The following is an 11,496-nucleotide window of genomic DNA, read 5'->3' on the forward strand; positions in this document are numbered from 1 at the left end:
CTAACTCCCTAAAGCGAGTGTCTAAGTAACGAACCACCTCGGACTGTTTTTTGCCTACTTGTGACCTTTCGAAGGGGAGGGGCATGGATCCCTCGACAGAGAGAGAGAGCGAGAGAGAAAAGAAGGCACAAAATGTAAAAAAAAAGTGCTCCATTTAATATATTCAAAGTTCAGCTTACAAATATTTTTGGCCTCAAAGACCGAGCACATTTACAATAACAAAAAACAAAGAAAAGAAGCATTGGAACCAACTACGCCTCGCCCTCAGCTAGAGGAATGGCAAAGTCCTCAGCGCCCGTGTCAATAACCTCAGTGGGAACTTTGGCACCATCCTTGAGAGGAAGGGAGTCCGGAAGCACCTTCAGATCGTCGATCGGGAAATCTGGCACCAGCTTCAAAATCACCTTCTTAGTGTCCTCAATCCCCTCTAAGTAGGCATCGGACCCGTAGTTTGCCAAGAACTTCTAGTACTCCGGAGTCTGCTGCCAAACAACGACAACATTCTAGAAGTTCACCTCGACCTCCGCTGCTCGAGCTTTGGCATCTGCGACCTCTCTCCGAGCTTCGAGTGCGATCCCATCAAGATGAGCTCGGTCTACCTTGGACCTCTTCAGTCGATCCTCGGCCCAGGTGTTAAGAGCCTTCTCGGCCAGCGTCTTCCGGAGCTATACCAAGCTCGGATCTCAATCACCTTGGACACGAATCCTCGGCTACGCCAGTCCTCGGACCTCGGGTACCTCGGTCTTGTTCAGGCTTGGAAGTGAGTTGACAGTGTTGTCCTCGACCAAACTGAGCATCAACAAGAATAGTCTAGGATTTGGAACAACTGGCTTTTTAAAAATCGATACTCAGTCGGCTTTTTGAAGGCTGGATTGTTGGGGAATTTTTACACCTTATTTTGTAGAGATGTTTCTTTGTTGTGTTAGGATTGGAAACTACTAGTCCAAGCACAACAAGGATTTCCCTACTTCTTCTATAAATACCCCATGACCCAAGGGGGATTGGGGGTCTTTAGCTCTACAGTGAAAACACCATACAATATTGAGAAGACATTGATAATTCTTGTAAATTAAAGGGCATCATTAAAGAAGAACATATATAGTTTGAGACTACCAATCCAGCACAACAAAGGGAGCATCAAGGAAGGATTTCTCTCAAATCAAGCATTGGGTTGGCTACACATCTTTGTAGGCAAGTCTCTAAGTTTTTTGATAATTAGGCAATTTATTGTTTGAATGAATGCCATTGGTCATTTATATAGCTATATCATTCATTAGTTGTATGTTAGTTTCCCTACTCAATGAACAAAGTTCATCGTTTCCATTCTTAGTTAGTTCTTTCTTCTTCTTCATACTATCTATTTTCTTTGCATTATATTTTCTTTATTTGCATCTTAGTTTCTTAATTTAGTATTCTCATCATGAATTAGATCATGCATATAGATGAATTTAGAACATCCATACCACACTAGCTAGCTTTTAGCATTATGATTTGCATCCAAAATAGCTGCTAGTACCTAGCCTTCATTGATAGTTTTCATCTAGCTTTTTTTATTTCATTCTTCCTAATTTCATATACTTTTTTAGCATAAAATTTCATTATTTTCCTCCTCTTCTTCTCAGCAAATATAGCTACATACAAGGACCCATCATACTCTTTTGCCTTTTTTTCTTCTACTTATTAATTTGTTATTAAAAATTCTATTTTGCATTTGTTAGTAGTCCTAGGAGTTTTTCTCTACATTAAAAATCATGGTTTTCTTTAGCATCGCCATCTAAATTTCATACCATTAGATCATCTATCATAAACAAGTGTGTTCATAGCATCATTCTTGTTAGCTTATCTTTAGTTCCTACGTTGAAATCACTAGTTTATGTTTAACTAGTTTAATATCCTTTTTAGACATGTAATTAGTTTTAACATGCATGTTTAGAATCCTTCTAGATCATCACAACTAGTTTGAGGGATGGATGGTCGATTGGGAGGTTGGGGAAGGTATTGGTAGGGTTCAAAGGTCTTAGAAAGTATGTCGCGATGAAGATCTTGAATTAGGAGAGTGACAAACAATAAGGATAGTCGAATTGGAATCTTTTCATATGAGACGAAATGGGTGTTTTTAAGGTTTAGAGATTGGTGACTAATTGGGCGAGAGGTGTTGGTAGGTGTTAGTGAGGTTTAGGTGTTTTGGAGGAAGGTGTCGTGATGAAGATTTATGATTTTGGAAGTATCGAGCAATGAAAGTGGTCGAATTAGAATCTTTTCCATATGAGGGGCAAAATGGAAATTTTAGGTCTAAAATTTAATTGAAGGATGATCAGGAGGTCTAGAAATGTGATGACAAGATTTGGAGGTCTGGAGGAGTGTTGTAATGGAGATCAATTATTTTAGGAGTAAGGAGCAACGAGAGTATTTGTAAGACCTATTTGAGTATGTTAAAAGGCATAGTCAACTATCTATTACAGTTGAGTCAAAAAATCCCTATTTAAGAGAAGTAATCGACTACCAAAAAATGCATAATCAACTAACCTACACAAACAGGAGGAATTATTCATTTGGGAAAGATAAAAAGATTCATTCCTTTGACAAGTAGACAACTACCAACTAGTTATTGTCATCTTTAGAAAGCCTTCTACTCTATTGGAGCACATTTAAATCATTACTAAGAATGACAAGATCCCTCTAGGTTCCAACTGCTAGAAAATAGCCACTTGTTCTCAAATCCTCTATAAACATAAGTGTTTAGATTGATTCATAGTAAATGAAAAACAACTTGGGCTATCATTATGAATAGTGTATACTTGTATTTGTGAGGGCAAGTTAGCAAGAGTCAATTTTGTGAAAGAGATTTTTGAGCTTAAATAGTTTCAGAGGTGAGAAAAGGTAAAAAACATTTGAGTTTGTATAGTTTCAACCATCTATTATGGGTATTTTCATTGAGCTAAAAATCATGATATAAACTAGTGCAATTGAATATATTTGAGTTGTATATTGTTATATTTGTTTATTTCGAGGTCTTTTATTGTATCATGAAACATTATGCTTCATTTGTAATATATTGAGTGTAGGAAGGCATTCCAGTTTGAACACCATCAAGGTCTTGCTAACACTTGTAGGTTCAACTACAAGGTATTGAAGGCACCTACAAGTCCTACTAGCAAGACATAGGGGTGTATTGATATAAAAAAACAACTACTTAATGTTTTTTTTTTCAAAGCTTGATTTTTGGAAATATTTTTTCTTTTTCATTGAAATTAATGGGGTCCCAAAACACCTGTAAATAGGTGTATTGAGACCAAAAGATACAATACGATACGCTCGATACAGGGTGTATCGTATCAATACTTTGAACCTTGCATGTTAGTAAGGTATACAAAGTACCTACAAGTCCTGCTAGTTAAGGAATTGCAGGCACCCAATAGTCCTGTTGGTTGTAAAGCTTTTGCTGACACTCATATGTCCAATTGGTTAGTGGAAATCCTTAGGGGTGCTTTGAGGTGGAGGACATAGACAAGGGTTTCTACCAAACCTCTATAAATCTTATGTGTTTGGGTGTCAATGACCGATTTTGGATTTGACCCCATCCAGTCCAAAATCAAATTTGACAAATTTGATGGACCAACAAGAAATATTAGATTTCAATCATTGAGATTTCTATTATTGTTCAAAAACTACTATCTCAAGTTTGTTATACTTAAAGTAGTTGGTTTTTCTCACAACTACCTATTTGTAGTTGGTCCGTGTTGTCTGGCTACAAAATTCAGCATACACTTTTAGTACAGTAGCCATTTATATTTTTGTTCATTTACTTTCAGCTACTATTTATATTTTTGCAATTATTTGTATTTATTGTTTACTAGGGGTGAGCAAACAGTTTGTTTGATTTAAAACCGAACTAGTAAAATTTAAAACCGAAACCGAAGTTTGATTTAACCAAGCAAATTGAACCGAAATTTTTTTGGTTAATTTGGTTGTTTCGATTAAAAACGAAATTAATTCAGTATGGCATCTTTTCCTCCCATGTTCTTCAATCAAGTGATAAAAAAGAACGGATTAAACAGTCCAATACATCATATCGAGACTGAGCCAACGAATTCAATGAAGACATCATAATGTTCACTCTCTAATTGAAATCCTATTGGGTTTCCCTAATTAAACATTGCCACTTCTTGTGATTCATCAAGATCAGAATTTATACAAAGAGATTTTTTCGATTATCAAATAAGAGTTTCTTTTAGATGTCAATAAACTACAATACAACAAACATTTCAGAACATTTGTCATTCCACCAGAACATCATAACTTTAGAAATTTTTACCTGATAACTATGTAATAGGAAGTATGTCACAAGTTCTAGCATGTGTTGGTATTAATTAGACTCACTTGGCATTGCTAAGTGCTAACTAATAAAAACTTGATCCAGTACAACTAAGCATCAATGATGGCTCACAGTTAGGGGTGTCAATTGGACTGGATTTGGTCCAATCCAATCCAGTCCAATGTGAGTCCATTATAAATGGATCAGGTCCAATCTAATCCGATCAATATTTTGGACCATTTTGGATCGGTTCAATTCAATGTCTAAACCATCCAATCTGTTCAAATTCATTTTGATTTAGATTGGTTTCAACCCAAATATGGTCCATTTGACACCTATATTCTATATTCTTATTTTATATCAATGGACCGGATATTGTCTTAATCCAGCAAAATCCAATATAAATTTATTACGGAAAAACCAAGTCCAATCCAATCTAATAAATATTTTGGACCGGATTGGTCCAATCCAATATGTCTTGTTGATCTATCCAATCCATTCAAATTGATTTTGGACTGGACAGGGTCCAATCCAAAACCGGTCCATGACACCCTTACTCACAGTCTCCTCCATCCATGGGCTTAAAAATGACAAAGCCAAATTACTTGTGCTTGGAATACAAAACCTTGGACAAGAAAGGGTCATAAATTTCTTAAAACCCTAACCATCCACAAACTTGAATGGAAGCTTATTAATAATGACCATATGGGTTAACCCTTCATAATAGCCTCTTGGTCAAATTTCCAACAACTAAGGCCAAGGGGATTCATATTCTCACCATCTCATTCCTTTGAGTTTTGGTGCAAATTCAATTTTGTTTGTTTCATATCTAAGTTATAAGGGTTCTTCTTGTATATGTTCATGTCATTTTTTAGTGAGTCAGTCCTATTTTTTTAGGGTCACACCAAAATTCCCTATCATAGTAGTTACATTTAGCTTTCAACTCATCCTGATCTAAAACAAGCTTAGAAAAGTGTTCTCATACTTCTGACCTTGGTTGTATGGCTTTTCTCTTTCCTTTAGAGATTATACTTGTAATTGTAGTAATTTTCGAACCCATTTGACTAGAAGGTTTGGGATATGAATTTGCATCATGAATACTAGTCAATATATATATAAAGAAACAAATGAAACTAATGGCATGATATCACAGTTAAAAGTTAAAAAGGGAATGAGTTAACTTACATTGCATGATGCAACTGTTGAAGCCATGGTTAAGAGTAAAGGGCACACCAAGAGTCCAAGACCAAGTAAACTAAGTCCAAACCCCCAATCAAAACTTGTAGAGGTGAAAAAAAATCAGTGTAAAATCTGAAATGAAAAAAAAAACAGTTATATACTCATATTCCCCAAAATGGCAAAACATGTATTCAAATCCCATCTGATAAGAATAAAAAAAATCCTAAATTGATGGGATATCCATTTGATAACCGATGAATATCAATATGCAAAAAATAATTATTACCACATGCTTTAGTTACTACAAGCAATGGATTAAATACCATTTTACCAAAAAAAAAAAAACTAAAACCACCATTAAGAGATGTTCGACTAAGAATGAATCACTATAATAAACTTATTATTTCTCCAGAACAGCATATTAATGACACCAATTTTGATGGCAATAGACACATCACCCACATACTCATAAAAGATTAATACCTAACTTTCTAACTTTCAAACTCTTAAGCTCACTCAAACTCTTAAACATTCAGACTCTGTCGAGACCTTCACTGAGTAACTCAGACTCTTGGACTCTCGGTAGATTCAAAAAAATTTAAGGAAGAGGAAAAGGAAAAGAAAAGAAAAGGTGAATACCTGAGACTTCACTTGCCGCAGTCTGTCGGTATCGGAGTTTGCTGCTTCATACTTCAGAGGTTCATAGTTTTAGAGAGTCAAAAAATTTAGAGGGAATGAGGAAAGAAGAAAAAGAAAAAAAAAATAAACAATAAATGTTAAATACCTGTCACCTGTGACTTCACTTGCCATCGTCTGTTGGTGCCAGCGTCGAAATTTGAGTTGGCTACTTCATGCGGAGAGTTTGAGTTTGCTATAGTTGACCCGTTTATAGATCAAGGGTTTTGTTTTGGCCTAAAGAGGCTTGTATAATTATTGATTATACCCTTAGAGGTTTGGTTATTTCGGTTAATCGAACCTCTAAATACCACACCTGAAATCGAAACCCGAAGATTACACAGTCGAAATAAAAAACCAAAGTCCAGCCATATACCCGAACACACTAAAACTGAATTTCGGTTTAAACCCAATTATGCTCACCCCTATTGTTTATTCTTTATTTAACCGCTTTACCACTAACCTCATAGCATCTTGTCTATTACATTTTTATATTTACTTTCAGTCGATCTTTACTTTCAACTAGTTATTTGTGCTTATTGTTTTGTATTTGTTCAATCGCTAACCTCTCTAGCATTTGCAATTATATTATTTATTTGTTCAATCCTTGGTTTAAGAGTCATGTTTGTAGGTTATTGATGTAACCAATCGCTTTAGATGCATTTCTTACGATGCTCAACAAGACCAAATTTGGTGGAATCAATCTTAGAGATTAATGGCTAAAATATGTTTGGTTCCTAGGCTTTCCTACACTTAAACAAATTTTAAATTCTTAAAAATCAACATTGAAACCTAAATGGAGAATTTTAAATTCTTAAAAATCAACATTGAAACCTAAATGGAGAATCAATGTTAGCACCCAATCTTGCTCGGTCCGTCGCTTGAACCTCCAATTCGCTACAAATCCCCGATCAGACCCTTCTGCTCTATCTAAAACACCCCAAAACCCAAAACACCCAAATTCTATCCCAATAGCCCTCAAATAAACTGTTAAACCTACCCGATACTTAACCGATGGCCCCAATTGACCCCTACTTACACCTTAGCCACTATATTTAACCCCACCATCAGACCTAGGACCTCCTAAAACACCCACTTGTAAAATTTGACCCCAAAACACCTTTGCTTACCCCTCCATCGCACCAATATTCCATTTTAAGGCTCCAGATTGACCGGATTCCAAATCCACCCGATCCAAGCCCATATAGACCAATTTAACCTTACCAATCACATTAGACTGCCCAAAAATCCTACCTTGTGAAATTTCACCCCAAACTACCTTCGTTTACCCCTTCATCGAGCATAGATTCCACTCTAAGGTTCCAGATTAGTCAAATCAAGCCCTTTCTAGATCTGCCTGATCCGGGTCCAGTTGGACCAATCTGACCCCAATAATCAACCTATATTCCCGAAAAAACTCACATTGCCAAATTTTAGCCAAAAATACCCACATTTACCCTTCCATCTAAAAAGATTTTATTTCGACCAATCTCGATAGCCCATATACATAAACCCCCCTCTATAGTCAAACCCAACTCAACCCTCCATCTTTGACCCAAAATCTCAATCACCCATCCAGAACCCCAGTTTGACCACCCTATGACCCAGTTTAGCCCAACTTATAGAAAATTACTAAGATATACCTCAGATTTCCCAAAATTATGAAAATACCGTTGCCTTCCATATAAATTCAATCTAAACTTTCATTGGCCCTAATTCAATCTAAACTCGAAGGAAGACACTATTCCCCTTATTCCTCCTCTCAACCAAAACATAGTTGCGGCACTAGGGGTGTCAAAAAAAAACCAAAAAATCAAAACAAACCAAGAAAACTAAATCACAAAATGCGGTTTTAGTTTGGGATTTTTAAAAAATCGAAGAATCGGCTCGATTTTCGGTTAACCTACAAAAAAACCAACGGTTAGCCGAATCAACTGGTATATCTATTTTTATGTATATTTTATATATATTTTTAATGTATGTCACATATTTTCTACGTATTATATATAAATATATACTTAATATTATATTTATAATAATCTATTTATAAATATATTATATATTTTTCAAATATTTATAATATATTATATATCATTTATTATTTATTATATAATATTATACATATATTTGTATAATATATATTATAAATATAAAAAACCGAAACCGGTGGTACCAGTTCGGTTTCGGTTTGGAAAATTGGAAAGTACTACCGGTTCGATTTAGAAAAAAGTGTCATGGTTCGGTTAACCGAACCGTGGACACCCCCATGCGTTCTCTCCTACCTCCGAATCTCCGATCACCCTCCCTCTCTCACTCTCTCAGTCCTCTTCTTCTTCTTCTTCCCCCATTCTCTCTCTCTCTCTGTCCGTTTCGTTACCGCCGCTGCAACTTGCAGCGGTGGTGGATCTGCCCAGCTCCCCATTTCTGCTTTATTCTCTCTCTCTCTTCCCATCATTCTCTGAAGTCATCCATCGTCCTCCGCTCTCTTCCCCGTCTGAACCAAAATCAGTAGCGGCACTCACCAGAGTTAACTGAAATCCATCATTGATGAGTCAGAATTGACAAAGGGCATTCATATTAGTTGACTGAGGTTTCTTTAATCCGAGCTTACATTCTCAATCTGTCGGCGAGACTCACACTTGGACACTGGTCTTGCTTCCACCAACCCCATGACTGCAGTCCATCAAGGTCATTCCCGTCCAAGGGATAATCCTGTCGGCGTTGATACACATTTCTCCGCTGTAACAGTCTAGTAATCTCAGCCGGAATTCTCTGTTCTCTTGATCAAATCAGGCCGAAATCCCATCTTAGGTAAGTTCTAACTTATTCTGCATTTTTTCCTTTAGATTTCATTTTTATTTTCTCACTAATGTTGCATCTGACTGTCGAATGACAGAGGCACCAATGAGGTTCTGTCGAGCCCTCTGTGGATTTTTGGCCGACGTCATAGCTGATAATCAGATCCTTATGGTCGAGTTTTAGAACCGTTTTTTTTTTAATCTTTCTTTGTCTTTGAATTTTAAATCATGTTTGAATGGAGAAGCTAGAGAAGTTGCAGATTCTTTGGAATTTATTGTTCTTTTGTTTGTTATATCTTACATTAGTTCTAAGCACATATCTGCTGTTTAGTGCTAGATTTGCCGGTTCTGTTAGTCCACAATTTAGTTAGTTGTGTTATTGTTGTTTTACCCCCATCGGACGAGCTTGAAGACATTGTGTAGTTCAATCCCGGGACTGAGGTAGGAAGCTCCAGACCTGCAGATCATTTGATTTATCCCGGGTTGGGGAAGATAAGAAGATTTTTGAAATAAAATCCCTAGGACGGCAAGAACTCACACACTGCAGTAAAAAAAAAAAAAAAGAATAGGAAAAATGATAATAAAATCGATCTGGTAATAAAAGGGATAGAAATTGAAAATAAAAAAAATATGCACATATATACATAATAAAAATTGTAGCACATTTACACAAAAATATATGATATAACAAAATTAGGTGATTAATTATCTGCCATCTGGGTAGCGGGAGGAAAGGCTAAGCTTTGAATGGGAAGCAATAATTAAAAAAAAGGAAGTAATATATATATATATATATATATATATATATATATATATATATATATATATATATATATATATATAATAGAAAATTAAAAAAAGTGAATGAAAATAAAAATGAGTTTCCATAAGAGAATAACATAAACAATGATAAAAATAAAATAAAGAAATAAAATAAAATAATTAATTAGGGAATTTTCTTGTGATGGTTCATTCATGCTTTTTTCCTTAGCTTTGTTGATTGTTAATTGTTTTTATTTAGTCAATGATTTGCTTACTTTAATTTGTGCATATTTGGTATCCCATACGGGCCCCACCTTTGGACCCGGGAGAGGGGTGCCTAACCCCTTCCCTCTCCCTATCTGAGTCTTACCCAGGCTGGTTCAACCAGTGCCTTAGGTATTGGAGTCATTAATAAGTCAAAACGCTTTTCGATGTAAATCCCAGAGGTCCCATCACCTCCCTTTCCTAATTTGATGGGTGGCGATTCTATTCCCAGCCCAAGTGGCAAGTGAGCCCATTTTTCAATTCTTACAATCACCAAACATTTGGACAAATATTTCTAAGGTTTAAAAGTCTTGGGTTGTCATTAGTCGACTAATCTTAACAATAGAGGCATAAATTACCCAGTCTCTATAATATAATCGACTATCTAAAATAATATAGTCAACTACTTGTGATAGTGGCACGGAATGCTAAACTGTGTGATATAGTCGACTGCCAAAAAAATCCATAGTTGCTTGTGACAATTGAGGCATGAAATTCACAGTTGACTACCTGTGATAGTTGGGGCATGAAAACACCCAAATTGTGTAGAGTGGTCAATTACCCAAAATTGCATAGTCAACAAACTTTGACAGGCCAAGTTGGATCGTTTATCCATCAACTGATTAGGAGGAGTTACTAGGTGTAAATTGGGTCGTGCCGCCCCCGACCTGACTTTGGATCGGGCTGGCATGATGACATGCGGGTCGTGCCTGGCTCAGCACGATCATGTGGGTCGTGTTGGGCCTAGGGTTTTAGGTCCATGGGCCAGCACGACCCATATATATTATTTATATATATATATATAATATTTATATATTTTTTATATATAATATATAATACAAATTATAATTATATAATAAAATAGTATATAATATATTAATAAAATAAGCAATTGTTTTCAATTTTATTATACTAATTTATTTAATTTTTGTATTTATAATCAATTGTATACATCAAAATTAATATAAAATTAAAATTTTAAGTTTTTTTTTTAATTTTAAAATAAATAGCTTTGGCTCGGTCCACGGCCCGACCTGACCCAAGGCTTGGCCCACGGGCCAACCCGGCCTGTGGCACAGCACGACACGGGCCCATACGAGCTTGGGTCGTGGGCCGTGCTGGCTGACCCCCCAAGTTATCCTAGTGAAGGGCAACACGGTCTGGGACGACTTGCGAGCCACGTCGTGCCGACCCGACATAGCCAGTTTTACGCTTCTAGGAGTTAGTTAGCCATAGGAAGAAAAAAATGATTCCTCCTTTCATCTAGTAGATGACTACTAGGATATTATACTCAACTACTTTGATGAACTTTGACCATTTGAAGGCTTAGATGGCTATTATTATCTTTAGCAAGCCTTCTATCATATTATAGACATTTTGAATCATTACTATGTTTGGTAAGAGCCCTCTAACAACTAGAAAATAGTTACTTGCTCCCCAAATAGTTATAAATAGAGCTCTCTAACTTGATTTAAAAAAAGAAAGAAAAAAAGTATGCTATCA

Source organism: Nelumbo nucifera, chromosome 1 (assembly GCF_055504915.1).
Source record: "Nelumbo nucifera cultivar China Antique chromosome 1, China Antique-T2T, whole genome shotgun sequence".
Classification (NCBI taxonomy): Eukaryota; Viridiplantae; Streptophyta; class Magnoliopsida; order Proteales; family Nelumbonaceae; genus Nelumbo; species Nelumbo nucifera.